General features: G+C 42.6%; 1 long non-coding RNA gene across 1 annotated transcript in view; it reads left to right on the top strand.

The window, feature by feature from the left end:
* Positions 1-7,009: 7,009 nt before the first annotated feature.
* LOC117938191 overlaps positions 7,010-15,915 on the top strand; it is an 18,378-nt gene continuing 9,472 nt past the window's right edge. The window contains exon 1 of the long non-coding RNA XR_004655344.1: positions 7,010-7,108. This is a non-coding gene — a long non-coding RNA (uncharacterized LOC117938191). The remainder of the gene's footprint in view (positions 7,109-15,915) is intronic.

Raw genomic sequence — 15,915 nt, 5'->3', positions numbered from 1 at the left:
AAAAAAAAGGGGTGGGGGGGGGTGGATCTACCATTGGCTCAGGATAGATGGTTTGCATATTTCTGCTTTTTAAACAAAAGAAATTTGATTTGTTTACCCTGAATTCCAAGAATGAGTGTACAACTCGTTGTATCAGCTGGTAGTAGTGTGAAAAAAGCATCAAAAAAATTGAAAAAACACAACTTAAAAAAAAAAAAAAACTTAAACAAAAAGTGCCGGAAGGACAAAAATGTTGATAAAAGTGTCAATTCCTTTAGCCGGGAGGACAACACAAGGGTAAAACTTGTACAGCAGGCAAACAGCTAATCTTCTGTGTGTTTGTGTGTGTGTGTGTGTGTGTGTGTGTGTGTGTGTGTGTGTGTGTGTGGTGGTGGGCTCTGTGCTTCACATTTAGGCAGCAGGCAAGCAAATTTAGCTTTTTTATGTTACCGTAATTTGTGTGTGTGGCCTCTGTTTTTAACCCTTTTTTATTTTAAAGATTACTTTTTGGGCTTTCCTGCCTTTAATGGACAGGACAGTTGGCTGAGGGGAAAAGACATGCAGGGAATCGTCACAGGTCGGACTTGAACCCTTGACCTCTGCCTAAACCTCCATGTACATGTGCACCTGCTCTACCAACTGGGCCCACCAGGGCACACTTTAACCCTTTAAAGGGTTTAAGGGTGTCATGTCAACAACTATCTGTCAAAGTGTGGTATGTCTTAAAGCTTTAGTGTAGTGAGAGAAGATAATGACTTCTTCGGAAGAGTCCATCATGTTTTTATCCTACTAGGCTACAAGGAGGGGGGGCTATGCGAGATCCCGGAAGGCTTGCGTCATGTGCCGACAGATTTGTTGTCATTAATTAGAATTAGTCAAGGGGGAGAAAGAAACTACGCACTATAGCTTTAACTCTGTTTTTAAAACCGTGACTGTAACCTTAAGTAGAAGTGTCACGTGATAAAAACTCTGATCATGTGATGCGGTCACATGTTCTAAATAGCCCCCTTGCAGCCGTATCACAGCGGTAAATCAAACATATATGTCATATACATTTGGAGATGCATGGGTGAGCACCGCATGTGTCATCCCGTCTCTGTTTCTAAATACAGAAAATGTCCATATACAAGCTAACATGACATTAAGGCAAAATGTTTCCTACCCCGACTGTTTATAAAATGGAAAATCCATTTATAGATCTACTATAGTCTACTTCTACATACCACTACCTCATTTCTTGGCACTTGTCCTAATCCTGCTCTTCGTTATAATGAGTGTTGCCAACCACTTCCAATGGAAAGTCACTAAAGCATGCCAAAAAAGTTGCTAAATGTTGCTAGATTACATCACACGCCAATTTGCACGTTCTAGACATCATGGCGATTTTAAAGAATTGACTTTTGGCTCCGCCCTCTGACTTTTAATCCATCCAATTAGATTATTTCTGCCTCGAAAACAAGTTTGGAATCAAAGAAATTCTTCTCCTCCATTCTGGCGAAAAACAACCACCAGATTTAATTCCCAGACTAGGCAACAACACCCATCCCCCCCCCCCCCCCCCCCCCCCCCCCCATTACTCCGTGCTGAGCGCTCCGGTGGGCTGAACCAATGGGGAATGTGGCATTAAATCATGCAGCAGGGTAATCCGGAATCGCTTTACACCCAAGTCGGATTTATAAAGCACCGAAACTGGCTTTGCTGTTTAGCCACGGTGTCCCCTCCTCCCGCTCTCCCCCCCCCTTTTCTGTTTTCTTTTCAGTGTATCCTGGGAACTTGGAGAAGTGTAATTACATCATCGCGACTCTCCTTTACAGCCCGTCCGATTGGTTTTGTGGGAACCTCGGTGTAGGAAGGAAGGCATTGCAGGTGTGTTTATAATGAGGACAATAGAATGAGCAAAGGAACTGTGTATGTGTTCTCAGTCCCGCTGATGGCGCAGATGGAGAGGGGTCTGCTGTGATTATTCGCAAGTGTTTTTCCTGGACTGCCATGTATGCTTTCAGCTAAGTATAGTTTGTATCATCAGCTGTGTTCAGGCAAGCAGTTTTGCTGATTGGGTATGAATAATAACAATCCCACTCCAATGGCCATTTGAACAAAATCAAAGGCGAGAAGTGACATGTGTTTGCCTCATTAACTGACTATTAAATCTAGTGTGTGACTGTGGCCCCCAACCACGTTGATTACATCTGCAACTCCATCTCTTCCCCCGAAACGTCTTTAATCTCCTTTAGTTTTCTTGAATTTTGCAATGTACTGAATTCGAAACACACACACAGACAGACAAGAACATTCCCACCCCACAACCCCCATGTCACTAGATGAATTGAGATGACTGGCCAATAAAAGAATGTGCAACATAGTACGCAAGGATATCACAGTGTACACAATGCAAAGACACAATGCAAGGAACTTAGTGTTGCAAAGTGGAGTTTAAATATGAGAAGTCATTTAAATTAATGAGAAACAAGCGAGTCCGCTCTTTGAATGTCTAGATTCACACCCAGGTGTGTGTTAAGGGTCAAACATGATCAATTTCACATTGGTTTTTATATTGTGGAGAGTCTATCGAAGAAAAAAAATCTCCACTCTTTAATAAATTTCATTTCAGAATCCATAGCGTACATCTGATTTTTTTTTCAAGCTTCAGGTTAGACAACACATGTCTAATCCAATGGGAGGCCAAGGGCGGGGCAGCGTTTCAAAAACATCAAGTAGTGTGCCTGAAGTGTAGCAATGTCTTAAATCTTAAAGTCATACATAAAGGTTTAGACCAGTCCATAAGCCCAAACAGATATGGTAGCACCACGCCATGTGGTGCACTCAAGCGAGCGTCCACGAAGCGTAGCTCATATTTTAATGCTATCAAGCAATCACCTGTCGTTAGCATCCCATTGACTCCCATTGACTTCTAACGATTGTGTCATAATCAAGCAACCTGCTGTTGCATAGTTGCCAAGGGGCTAAGCCTCTTCTCTCTAAGTGAAGCTCCCCATGGCGCCATTTTAAAAACTACGAAGTCATCACCCGCCGTCAGCATCCCCATTGACTGCAATTGATTTTGGCGCCAATGTGACAGCAAATAACTTTATGTTCTAAAGAATTTCTAAAGAAACACGATAATGTATAAAAGGCTCCATTACCTTTGTATCCCACGTTAGGGTTCCTTAGCAGACGTTTTTGTAAAAATAGGCTAACAATTATGTCATAACCACGCAACTTAAAATCCATTAGCTGTTTAGGTTTTATTACAAATGTTAACTAGCATGGTAGTTAGCAGTAATTAGCCTGTGTCTATGTCATCTTCTAACAAATTCCCACCTCCCCGTCTCTGCTGATTGCGAATGATTGAGATTTCTCTTGCACAGCTACCAGAAGACTTACCACCTTCAGACAGATCTATGTCTTCAAGCTCAGTTGGAGGGAAAGACCTTCACTGGTCTCCGTCCAGAGCCACGGGATCTGTTGGTGCATTTCTTTAACTGTATATGGGTACACTCTGTGGCATGTCTGCTGCTACAAAAAAGAGAAACAAGTTTTTTTTTCTTTTGTTTCCTCGTCCCCCCTCTGTGCAGTACTCTGTGCTGTTCCTTGTGAAGTGGAGTTCCCATGCGACTGGCTGCCGCAAAAAGAATGGGCCACAATTTTATTTATAGATGAAGCCTGCCCTGTATAACAAACGAGAGAATGCAGAGATGCAAAATGCACCTGTCACTTCACACACGATTCAGTGATGAAGGTAAGAGGGCGTCAATAGAAAACCTGCTTTTTGGATGTTTTGGTAATTTTGTAAAATGAGATATCTTTATCTCAAAGTTTGCTATGCCAGGTTTCAAAGGGCTAGATTATCATGGAAATTAATTATTTGTAAATAAAAATGGGCCATGTCCGTGTGGGCTTTGGAAGACGTTCCCATTCAAAAACCTTCCCATAACTCTCTGAAAATCATTGGCATCGGGGCACCTCCTGATACGATATCATCGCGATACTTACGTCACGATACGATGTTATCGCGATTTTAAGCAAAGTGCAATATTCCGCGATGTATTGCAATTTATCACCTTTTAACCACCTCCAAATTTTTCCCAATTTCAAACGACGTCCCCAAAAGGAAACTTTGTCAACACCTGTTTCATCTAAAAAGATAAATTTTTCCGTTTGTTCATATCACTTTAGTTGTATCCCATCTCTTGCTGTGACTCTTTTGCACTTCAAAGTCTTCCCTGTGCACCTTGAGATCACCCTCTCTGCATCTCAGATGGAGAATAAAAGCAGTACATTATGCTTTGAAGAAATTGATCCCTAAAGATGGCAAGCTGGATGTCAGCCAGTGTGGCCATGATACTATTATGGTTCTCAAGGCTGTTTTTTTTAATCCTTTTGTGAAAGCGATAGCATTAGATCTGCTATTACGAGTCAATAATCTTTGTCCCCGGTGTTGCTGCTGTGCTGATGTTTTTTGGATGTCATGTCGTGCAGAAGGGAATGGTTGTCTGGAGTAATATCAGGATGTGGCGGAGACTTGACCCAATTTGTTTTCCTTTACAAACTCCTTTCTTTTAAGAAGACGCTTCTTCCTGGATTGGCAGTAAATCTGCACCACACCAGATAGAATTAAATGGAAAAGGTATGCTTCATCGCAACTTGCTTTGTCCAAATCTGCTGCACTGCGCGCTGAATCGCTGTATTACTGCCCATATCAGAGAACAGCAAGCTGGAGCATACAGCAAATTCAGCAATCAATGTGAATGTGAAACATGCTTACTGCTCAGTGGAGCGGATTGAAAGAAAAAAAAATCCTTGCTCCTGACACAACAGTATTTCTATGAGACCATTAGAAAATAACAGCATTTGCAAAGACGGGGGAGGAATACATTATCAGCAGTTAGGCTGAAATGACAACACATATTATACAGCGATTAGTTTACACAAGGCAGCTAATGGATTAAATCACAGCACATTAATAAACAAGACACTTAGCTTTGTATCTACCTGAAGAGCCTCATCCATCTTTCATTGAGATAGCCACAGCTGGGCCAGGCAGCATCAGGTCCAATATTTTGACTACCGCTGAAACAATGTCTATTGGTATATCTTATGCTGGTTGTGCAAGAAGTAAGAATAAACGACACTCAGAATGAAAGAGCAATCAGTAAAATGATTCTTTGTGCCCGGCTGCACAAAATGACCATCGTATATCTCCAGGAGTTGATGGGATCGCTGATCAATACCAATGAATCAATCATTACTTTGCCAGGTGCTTTCAAAAGTCCCCAGCCACACCTCAACCCCACCCACTGGCATTTTCCGCTGCTCAACATCGACAAAACACTGCAAGAAGGTAGAACCCGGCCTTGTGACACGTAACACAGTCTCAGTCCCAGGGCCGGTGTCTTTGGCGTTGACACACGTGGCGCTTACCCACCGCTAGTACCGGCTCGACTCGGCCGCGTTGCCCCGTCCTTGCAGATTTCGAATCACCTCATGCTTGAGGCGAGTTTGGCTGGTCGTCACGGTGACGCCGCCTGACATTGCCGTGACCTTATGTGACACACACACACAGAACGTCAAAGGTGTGTTGCTTTTGATTCTCGCCATGTGGCTGTTGCCATCCGACACATTTTGTTTCAAAAGACCCTGGAAAATGGCGGGTTTGTTCAGGACCGCATTGGTGGCTGGAGAGATGCTACTTCTCCTCCTGTCATTTGGAACGACCCCCCCCCCCCCCCCCCCCCCCCCCCCCCCCCCCCCCCCCCCCCCCCCCAACCGCTTAGGGCGCTGGTCCAGCACTGGCAGCCCACTCACTCTGACATCTCTCCATTTGTGCATGAAAAGGTCCTGAGCATGTGTGTATTTTAGGCCTTTGTGTAGTGATAACTAACAAAACAGAGTGTAACAGAGTGTAAATTGTAATTTAATCAATACAGTGCAGATAACTGTATAAATTAGAAATTGTTAAAAAAAATGACACACATAAATTATACAGATCTGCGCTCGACTGCTCTCCCTTTAACCTTCAAGTACTCCGATGTCTGTCACAGTATCTTCAAATTGAATTGTGAGAACTGAATGTGGAGATATTTAGAGAGTTGAATTTTCATTGATGGTCATATTTTATTGGATTTCAATTTCGAACTAGACTATTCAGATTCAGTTTTTCAATGCGGTGATTCAAATTAAACAATACAATTTCAAATTTGGTCAGTTTTTCAATGCGATTATTCAAGTTCAGCCATTCAAATTCAAATGATTCAAATTCAGTTGCTGTTGGCACATATTTCAGACCATACAGGTTTTTTGAAAACCTCAAACTCAGTTCAGTTAAAAGTTCATAACACATATAATTCTTGAGCAAAAGATGCCAACAAATCCACAAAGGTCTTTATCCCAACAGGGCCGGCTTGGACACAGCCGTTTTGGCTTCTCTGGGGACATTGTACAACGCTTCAACGTGAAAAAGCTTTATATAGTTTAATATACTAATTTCGCATGGCTACATCTTGTCATGTACACTTAAGCCTGTCAAAAAAAACAAATTGAAATCCAACGATTATAGAAGTTATCTCACATTAACGTTTTCTTCATTGGCGCCCATGGCGAGAAAAAGCTCAACGTGGTTTATTGTCCCTAAACAATGATCAATGAATACCAAACTTCCCTCTCTTATTGCTCCTCATAACCACTAGGAACTGTCCAAAAATGGTGATGATTGATCGTTGTTTACGTATATTAGATCACGTCAGGTTTTTTCACATTATGACTAATAAAGCCCATGAGAACCGCTGCCCTGTTGAAAATGGGAAGCAGTGGGACGCTTAATGTCAGATAACGTCCTTAATAATAGGACTATGGGTTAGATTTTTTGACAGTTTTTAGTGATTATGAGGAGCTATATGAAAGAGAAATGTGATGATTATTGATTGTTGTTTAGGTACTTTAAACCACGTAAAGCCTTTTCCTCACAATAGGCCCTAATGAAGACGAATCGCTTAATGTCAGATAACATCCGTCCATAATAACTGGTCTTTTGGTCAGGTTTTTTGACAGTTTTCAGTGGTTATGAGGAGTAATATGTGAGAGAGAAATTTGGTAATCATTGATCATTGTTTAGGTATGTTAAACCACATTTGTATTCATTTACATTAGCTCCAGGACGGCATCCTTCAAAACAAGTGAATGCGTCATTGTACCCAGCACTTCTGGAAATGCACATCCGAATGCGTCTCTGTCCCCAGAACATTTTAAACCAAAGGGACGCCCATGGCTGAGAGCCACTGTCCAAGTGTCAGTATTTGACACAATGGGAGTGAGAACGGGTTGTTCTGAGACATTTTAGCTACGAAGACTAATAAGCTTCATTCTCCAGCCGACAAAAGCAAATACAAGCAAATGCCAGAGCTGTGTTATTATTACACAATTTTGCACAGTGACATATTATACCTATTTACAGCATGTTTCCTCCAATTAGCTTTATACACGTCTCTGTGTGAGGGTACAGCTTAATAGCGTCTGTCAGCTACAGACCAAGATACTGTAGCTGTGGCTTGTGGTTGGGGCGGTGCTGCTGTGTGAGCGGGGAAGGGGTGGGGGGGTGGGCGGGCTGGCTTGTGAACGTGGAGATAAGTTTTGTGATGCTGTTAAATTTCCTAATAGCCACCAATGGAGAGCAATAAAATAAATAAATGGCGTAAACACAATGAAATCTCCCAATCAGACACATTGTTAAAGCCTGCCTCAAAGCATCACTTCAATTCTTATTCCCAAACTGTGTGTATATTTAAATTGATTTTATGATTTTGGAGTCTTTATGCTTGTTCACCATGTTCTCGCAGCCGACATGTCGGCATGCTTCAGCATAAAAGAAGGAAAGTAACTCGATCTGTGAGTTTACGCAGAGATCAATCTATTATTCAGTCAGTTAATCACCTCAAAAATGCATGTTTATCAGCTGTCTGTAACACTTTCATTCTGATGGATTACATGCATTACGGCCCCGCTGCCGATCTGATTTGTATTCCTCGCTGTGCTGATTACAAAATTACACTGCTGATGCATTGGTTTTCTCCATTCAAGATTGATGGCGCTGATGAACAAAAGGGAACAACTAACTAAAAATGCTAAAAAAAACAACTAAAAAAACAAAGATTGCTAAGTAAATGCAAAGGTGAAAACAAGTGAATGATGAAGCAGCTGATGGGCTGGATGACAAACAGGAGTCAGATAGGCAGGTAGAGCTGAATGGCAGCCTTAGCGGGGGGGGGGGGTCGGGGGAGATTGGGGGGTTAACAGAGTTTTTGGCGTCTACTCCATCTTTTTGTAACTCGGGGGCGTATTCCCCTCGGTCTGCAGACAACCCCAGGCTGTTCACTCAACTTCACCAAGTCTCTGTCTGTCTGTCTCTATCAGCCTGGGATCAGGGCTGCTCCGAGCGTGTGTGTGTGTGTGTGTGTATGTATGTGTGTGTGTGTGTGTGCCCACGCTGTCTGTTGCTTCAATAAAACCAGCCAGAGCAGGCTTGGACCAGGGGGAGATTTACAGACAACACCAGCTCACAGGCACACAAGAATAATGCGGCACAAACACATGCACACACATGCGCGCACACATGCACACACATGCGCACACACATGCGCACACACATGCGCACACACATGCACACACATGAACACACATGCAGACAAAGACATGTAGAGTAGCTGTGCAAGAATATGCACACACACACAACTACATGTTCCCCTCTCACACGCAGACGCCCACATTTGGAGGCTGTGCGTGCGTGCATGTGTGTTGGTGTGTGTGTGTGTGTGTGTTGGTGTGTGTGTGTGTGTGTGTGTGTGTGTGTGTGGATGTGTGGATGTGTGTGGGTGTGCGTGCGTGCGTTAGGTGGGGAATAGCAGGTTTTCCTTTCCCCGGGTGCCAGGTGCCGACAGGACATCTTCTGCTGGGGGGAGTTATCTGAGGACGAGCAGAACAAGACTTGGGAGGAGGAGGAGGAGGAGGAAGAGGAGGAGGAGGAGGAGGAGGAGGATTTCTCACCAGAGTACTGCCAACATGCTGCTGCAACATGCAAAGAAAACATCAGTTCATGTCGAAATCTTTGCACCATGATATGCAAATCAGCAGCTGTAACAAGGGTGTGGGAGATTTAAGGTGTTGCTTGTTGAACAGGTAAATACATCCCACCCAGTCCAGGGCAGGGCTTCTCACACTGCTACTGGCCCCTGATCCTGCTGATACAAATGAAATCCTGCGTTTAGTATTACAACATGGGGGGAAATGAATCATACAGACGTTGTTCTGTTTTAAAGCTGTTATTATCAAATGTTTGAAACGAATGTCCACATATCAGTCGTAAAGTGCATTCAGATGAAAAACAAAGAAAGAATTTGTCACTCTTAATCTGCAAAAATGGACCGTTGTGTTGTTTTTGGAGTCAGTGCTTATTGGCCAAGGGCAACTTATGGAAATATTCCTGGAAAGAAGGATCGAAACAACAAAACCGTCCTAGGTGAGGTAAGGGAAACCCTATTGCCAGACAAGAAAGAAGATGTTGAACTTTGCAAAACCCTGGTTTAAGTTCTATGAGTTCTTTAAAGGTCTCATGGCAAGAACATTTGACTTGATGAGGTTTTTTAATATTAATATGAGTTCCCCCAGCCTGCCTCTGACCCCCGGTGGCTAGAAATGTTTATAGGTGTAAACCGAGCCCCGGGTATCCTGCTCTGAATTAAAAAAAAAAAAAAAAACTTCAAATGGGCCTATTTGGAATCTCTCCCCTTATGACCTCATAAGGAGAAAGGTTACCTCCCCTTCTCTGCTTTGCCCACCCAGAGAATTTGGCCCACCCACAAGAGAGAGACATCATGGCTTTCAAACAAGCAAAGTGGAAGATGGTCAAGGCCACACCCCCGGCCTCCACCTTGCCCCCCTTCAGACTTCAAATACAGTATTAGGGGACCACTAAGGTCTTTATAAAAGAGACTTCAGATACAGTATTAGGGACTACTAAGGGGTATATAAAAGAGACTTCAGATACAGTATTAGGGGGACCACTTTGGCCTATTTAAAAGAGACTACAGATACAGTATTAGGAGACTACTAAGGTCTCTATAAAAGAGACTTCCGATACAGTAATACCATAGGGGACAACAAACGGAGACATGTCTCAATTTTTATAAAACAGATGTCGATGAAGTTTCCTTTTGGGGACATCATTCTAAATTGAAAAAAAAAGTAAGGAATTGCAACATATCGCAGAATATTGCAATATGTTAAAAATCGCAATAATATTGCATTGTGACATAAGTATCGTGACAATGTCACATCGGGAGACGCCGCGGCACTCTGTGTGTAAAATGTGGGTTCTGTAGAGATTATGCAGTTAGGTTTCTTAACCTTATAGTCGGAAAGTCACCCCTGAAAGAAAGTTTTTCCCTCCCATCCGATTGATACAGATAATCGTGTAGTTTTTGCTTTGCAGGCAGTTCCATCAACTGATAGCAGAGAAGTAAAAGTATCTTGGAGGTGTAAGCTCTTCATAAGGTGCCTTGGTGATTAGAGTCCACAGTCCCGAGACGACTCTGTATTCATGGATCCAGCACTGAGGCTATTTTATCTGCAGTCGTGGCGTATGGGATTACAAAGATCCACAGCCCGTGCAAGATTACACAGACGCAGAGCACAGTGGAAGCCGGTTCACTCTCCGCAGCATCCTCCTTGTTTATGTCCAGGAGATGTGGTTGAAGAGCAGGCAGCCAGTGGGGAATCCTCCACGGCCGTGTAATCTGGGCTCTGGGCTTCGACACAGCACATGAAGGACAGGCTTATCTCTGGAGGGCTCGCTGTGGAACAGCCACTGGGAAGGGAAGCAGGGCACGGTTCTACCGCTGAATGGATCTTTTATGGCAACTGCATGTGTTCACCACAATGTTGAGAAGTGATACAATGTTGCCATGCAAAATGCATTGGCTTCTTTTGTATTTTTGTGACCCTGGTATCAGCTGATGTGCAAGTTTTGAAGGAATTGAAACAAGGTGTAACGTTTTGTGACTTATTTCCCCCAATGCGAGCCATGCATTATATAGTGAAAGGTTTCCCTGTGTGTTAAATATGAAGCCTATCCTAAAGACTCGAAACGGGGGAGTCTTCTTTATAGATGCATGTACTGTAGACAGATTTGTTTTTAACCCTTGTGTTGTCCTTGGGTCAGATTTGACCCATTTTCATATCAGAATTATACGTTTCTTGGAACCAAATCGCACGAAAATAACATGAATGCGTGCATGTATGTTGTATGGAACATGTTACACATGTAACATTCTTGGCAGGTAAAATAAATGATTTCTTTTATTGATTTGTGAGTGTTTTCCAATTTTATGGCATTTGAAATAAACTGTGATCCACTCAACATCCTCTCACCTTAACTATCAGTGTAAAAATATTCCACAATATCTGTTTTTTCCAGCAAAAAAATAGGTATTATGCCATCTCGATCATGTTTATGACCATGTATTTAATAAAACGTTGAAAAAAGTGACAAAAACTTTTCAAAAAGTGTCAAAAAACTTTGGAAAAAGAGCCAAAATTTGCAATTTTTACCCAAATGACAAGTTCACGGTCTACAGGAAGACAACACAAGGGTTAAACTTTTGGACCTAGTTCTAATTTTAAGCTAACCGGTTCCCAGTAAGTACATTTACTCAAGTATTGTACTTAAGTACAAATTTGAGGTACTTAATTCCTTATGTACTCCACAACATTTCAGTGAGAACTATTGTACTTTTTACTACACTGCAATAATCTGACCACTTTAATTACTATTTATTTAAAAAAACACACATGTAGTTTATAAAAATCTGATGTTTTATTAAAAATGAAACAACCCAGCAATATGTAGTCCAGCTGAGATCATTTGCCGATCCCGCCAGCTTCTAAAATGTGAGTATTTTTCTCAAGTGAGTACTTTTACTTTTAATACTTTGAGGACATTTCATGATGATGATGATACTTGAATATTTTTACACTTAAGTTACATTTTCAATGCAGGACTTTACTGTGTGGTGTTCATACTTTGAATACTAATACTTCATGTTGCTTCATATTTACTGTACATTAACTTTTTTTATCTAACTTTAACACATATGTACATTTCACAAAATGTCAAACTAATCCTTTAAAGTTGATCAAAATGTGAGTTGCAAACTTTTCAACACCATCTTGCTGCGATGCCAACACATTCTTTCCCAATAGTGATGCCAGGGTAGTAACCATGGTATTTATAGGGGTGGTGCATTACACCGGGGTTGTTCTTTAAAACCTTCAGCATAGCTCACTGTACTTGTACTTTTCCCTAAGGACATCTCCTCACCCAGTGTAACCCCGCTGGAACATCACCCCATCCTGCACAAATGGAATATCCCCTCCCATTCCAGTTTGTGTTACCAGTAACGCACTATGTACGCACAAATCCCAGCTTTGGGGTGGATCTGAACACAACAATGAGCCGTGCCGCTATCTGTGTTTTAACTGGCTCTGCCGGAGGGACTCTCTGGGTCGCAGCCAAAACAAGTCACTCACATGGAGTTCCACACCCATGTTATTCAACTCCTTTATTTTGGAAAGTCAACGGAACGGGCTCATTCGCCACTGCTGGAAGTTTTTTCAAACATGCAAGGGCAGCTGGAGTGTAATTCACAATGCCACCTGACTCCATCACATGTAAATAATTCAACCACTGCCATTCCAGTTGTTGTTGTTGCTGCTGTGAGTTGTTGGGGATGATGACAGTCATCATGGAAATAATGGGTATTTATTTTTGGTCACTTGTGGGATTATGTTTATCCTCTGTAGAATCTGCATCAAGTTCACTGAGTTCAAGCAACGAGTGTAAACACTGCTGCCTGTTACCCAACCCTTCCATTTTTTAATCAAATCTCTCCATCCTCAGCTCTTGGCTTCCTCCCATATTTCTACTTCTGTGTGCAGAGAGATACATCTTAATTTCATAATGAGCTTCTTGCCTCATTCTCAGTCTTTACCTGCCTTCCTGTCCACAACGAGCACTCCCACTTCATCAAGCCTTGTGATCATATTCAGTAGAATTTCACATGACTTATCGGTGCTTTTTCCCATAATTCTTGACGTCACTTGTTAAGAGCCACGGACTCTCTGGCCTCCATCTCCAGATAAACACAGAGATAGAGCAGTGTGTGGGAGTATATGACTCTCCACACACCCAGACAAAAGTCACACTGATATCACCGTGAAAAGGTGGGACGGGCCCAGCTTTCTGGCAACTCACCAACATTCTGACACATTTGATGTTTTATGCCTTTTCTGATTAGATCACTAGCCCTTCACAAAGCTGGCTTGTCTTAGTTATTGTCGCTATGTCTCTCAAACCTTCTGACAATAATATTGGCCGATTTACCACAGAAGATTGCATGGCTTTGGAAGTTATAGTGTAACCCTAGGTGTATATCAACTGGATATCGCATCCCAAAATGGCACCTTTGAGTTCAATGGAGTTGCTCGCCTGTGCATGTGTGGAGTAGATTTATTTATTGGATGTACACATTTCTCAACAATTCTGTAAATGCGCCAGTGTTAGCCAGTCAGCTAATTTGCAACTAGTCCTAGTTACCTAGCATGCATGTCTTTATGGGGGGAAATAACAAGAGGATGCCCTTCCCGCAATTTCCCGCTTGGCCCATAGACTTTACATGGTGACGTCAAATGTTCTTAAATTGCTATTTGGGGCGGCCTCTAACCCCCCCAGTAAGAGTGGTCCATGTGGGCGGAGTCCTGCAGTGGCCCGGGGCTCGAATCCAACCTGTGGCCCTTTGCTGCCATCCATCTCTCTCCCACTTTTCCTGTCTATGCACTGTCACTAATAAAGGGAAAAGTCCCCAAAAAGTAATCTTATAATCACTGAAAAAAAATTCAGAATGACCGACCTTGTTTTAAGTTCGAGGTGTCCTTTCAGCAGTTTTACAGATGTCTCTTTCATGCAATGGTGGCCTAAGGTTTAAATATTTTTTGGGCCACATAGAGATTATTGATTGCAAAAGCACTAGTGGCCACTGGATAAAATTGGCTGCAAGGCTGAGCGTTCTTCCTGGGGACCCGAGTGTCACTTATGCAGGTAGTTAATTAGCCAATGGATGAATAACACAAACTGGATACAGCAGTCGAGGTGGAGACATTTTAGCCCACACATGTTCACTAATCCAATCAAATTGCTGTTGTGTTTTGGTTTTGGGACAGCACTCTTGAGATACCAAATAACGCTGTTTATACAGAACCATGCACACCACTTCCACATATGGAGAAATCCAAAGCTTGACTGGCCTGCTATGCATGTGTCAATAAAAATCATGTTGCATAGTCAGGCCACAGAGAAGGTTGGGCAGTGATATTCTCTCCTCTCTGCATGGGATGTCAGAGCTAGTGAGTAACTGTGGGTAAACATGATATTGTAGCTTGCATACCAGACACCGTGCATTCTTTGCACGACGGTGCTAATTTAATCTCGGTTACTATGGAGGTACTGTACATTACGCAGACAGAACACACACGGGTATTTATATGATGCGGCTTCTGGCCTGTTGTTCTAACATAGGTTTCCTTGTTTTCCATTAAATTAAATCCATTTTGATCAGGAACATCACTATTCATGCGTGAAAGCGGTGCAATTCAATTTCAGGAAAGAAATCGGGGTGAGATATAGGGATTGTCCACCTCGGTGTCTTTGATCTTGCAGAATCTCCATTTCTTCGTGGTCAAGATTTTTATTTGAAAGGATAATGTGTTCCACTCTCGGCGACCAAAAGGGCAAAAGTGACTTTAAAACTTCTAGTGTTGATTGGTTTTAAAGAGAGCCCAAGCTTTCAAGGAAACCCAACAATAAGTGGGATGGCTGATTGAAACTGAATTCATATCAAAGAAGCCCTGGGTTGCAACAGTGAACGCGGCTCACCGCAGGAGGATGAGGAACTCATTATTTTGTGATTCCGTTACACACACAGAGAGGCTGAAGCAGAGAGAACTAGAGAGAAGAGAGAGAGAGAGGGAAGGGAGAGCGGAGGAAAGATTTAAAATGATCAAAATTCAAGTCACAAAACATTAGGGCTTCCGCCGTGTCTTTTACTCGGAGCAGACGAGGCTCTGCGACTCTGCCAGCTGCCAAGCATGTTGCATCATGAGAAACACACTAAAGCCTCAGAGGGAAGTGTTGAACAGTAGGAGGGATCTGAGCCACATCAAACCATGCGTCCCACTGTTCTGTGCAGTGCTCTTGCTGATTTCCCCTACAATACACTGTCCACAGTGCATATGTTGCTCTGCAGGTTCAGGTTCTCACAGATCCCAGGCAGTAATGAGCTATACAGGTGATCATGAATGATAAGAATGTAGCGGAATATCATTTAAATCAGGCTGTCGCTGTGATCCTCTTGTGCATCAGTGCACACAGCTCAGCTCGGAGTAGGAATGCAAATGGCATTTTCTGCATTAATCCGAGACACAGCGATTGAATTGCAAATGCACTAAAGTAACTGTTTTTAAATTCATTTAAAAGGCTTTGAATAGTAATCGTTTTCTTCTCCACCAGCACTGCGCTGTTTAACACAAAGAGTTGATTTGACCTTTGTCGGTGCATGAACCGTTGACCACGCCGTCACGCTGAAATGAGAAGGACTTCCGAGGTGCTGTGCAGCACCCTAAAACGTCTACACTACTCTTCACTTCTCACACACCGTCATTGGAAGCATCCAGACACACTCATGATGTCTTTTGTAGAAGAAGCATGTGATCAAAAACAACACCTGGATGATGCGTTCAAGGTCTATTGTAGCTGTTGTTTTCACTACAAGACTGTGTCTCAATTTGTACACATCTGTACTCACACTGAGCAAAGCTTAGGGGTGTAAAGACCCC

Source organism: Etheostoma cragini, chromosome 22 (genome assembly GCF_013103735.1).
Source record: "Etheostoma cragini isolate CJK2018 chromosome 22, CSU_Ecrag_1.0, whole genome shotgun sequence".
NCBI lineage: Eukaryota > Metazoa > Chordata > Actinopteri > Perciformes > Percidae > Etheostoma > Etheostoma cragini.
This window is presented reverse-complemented; position numbering and strand designations above follow the sequence as displayed.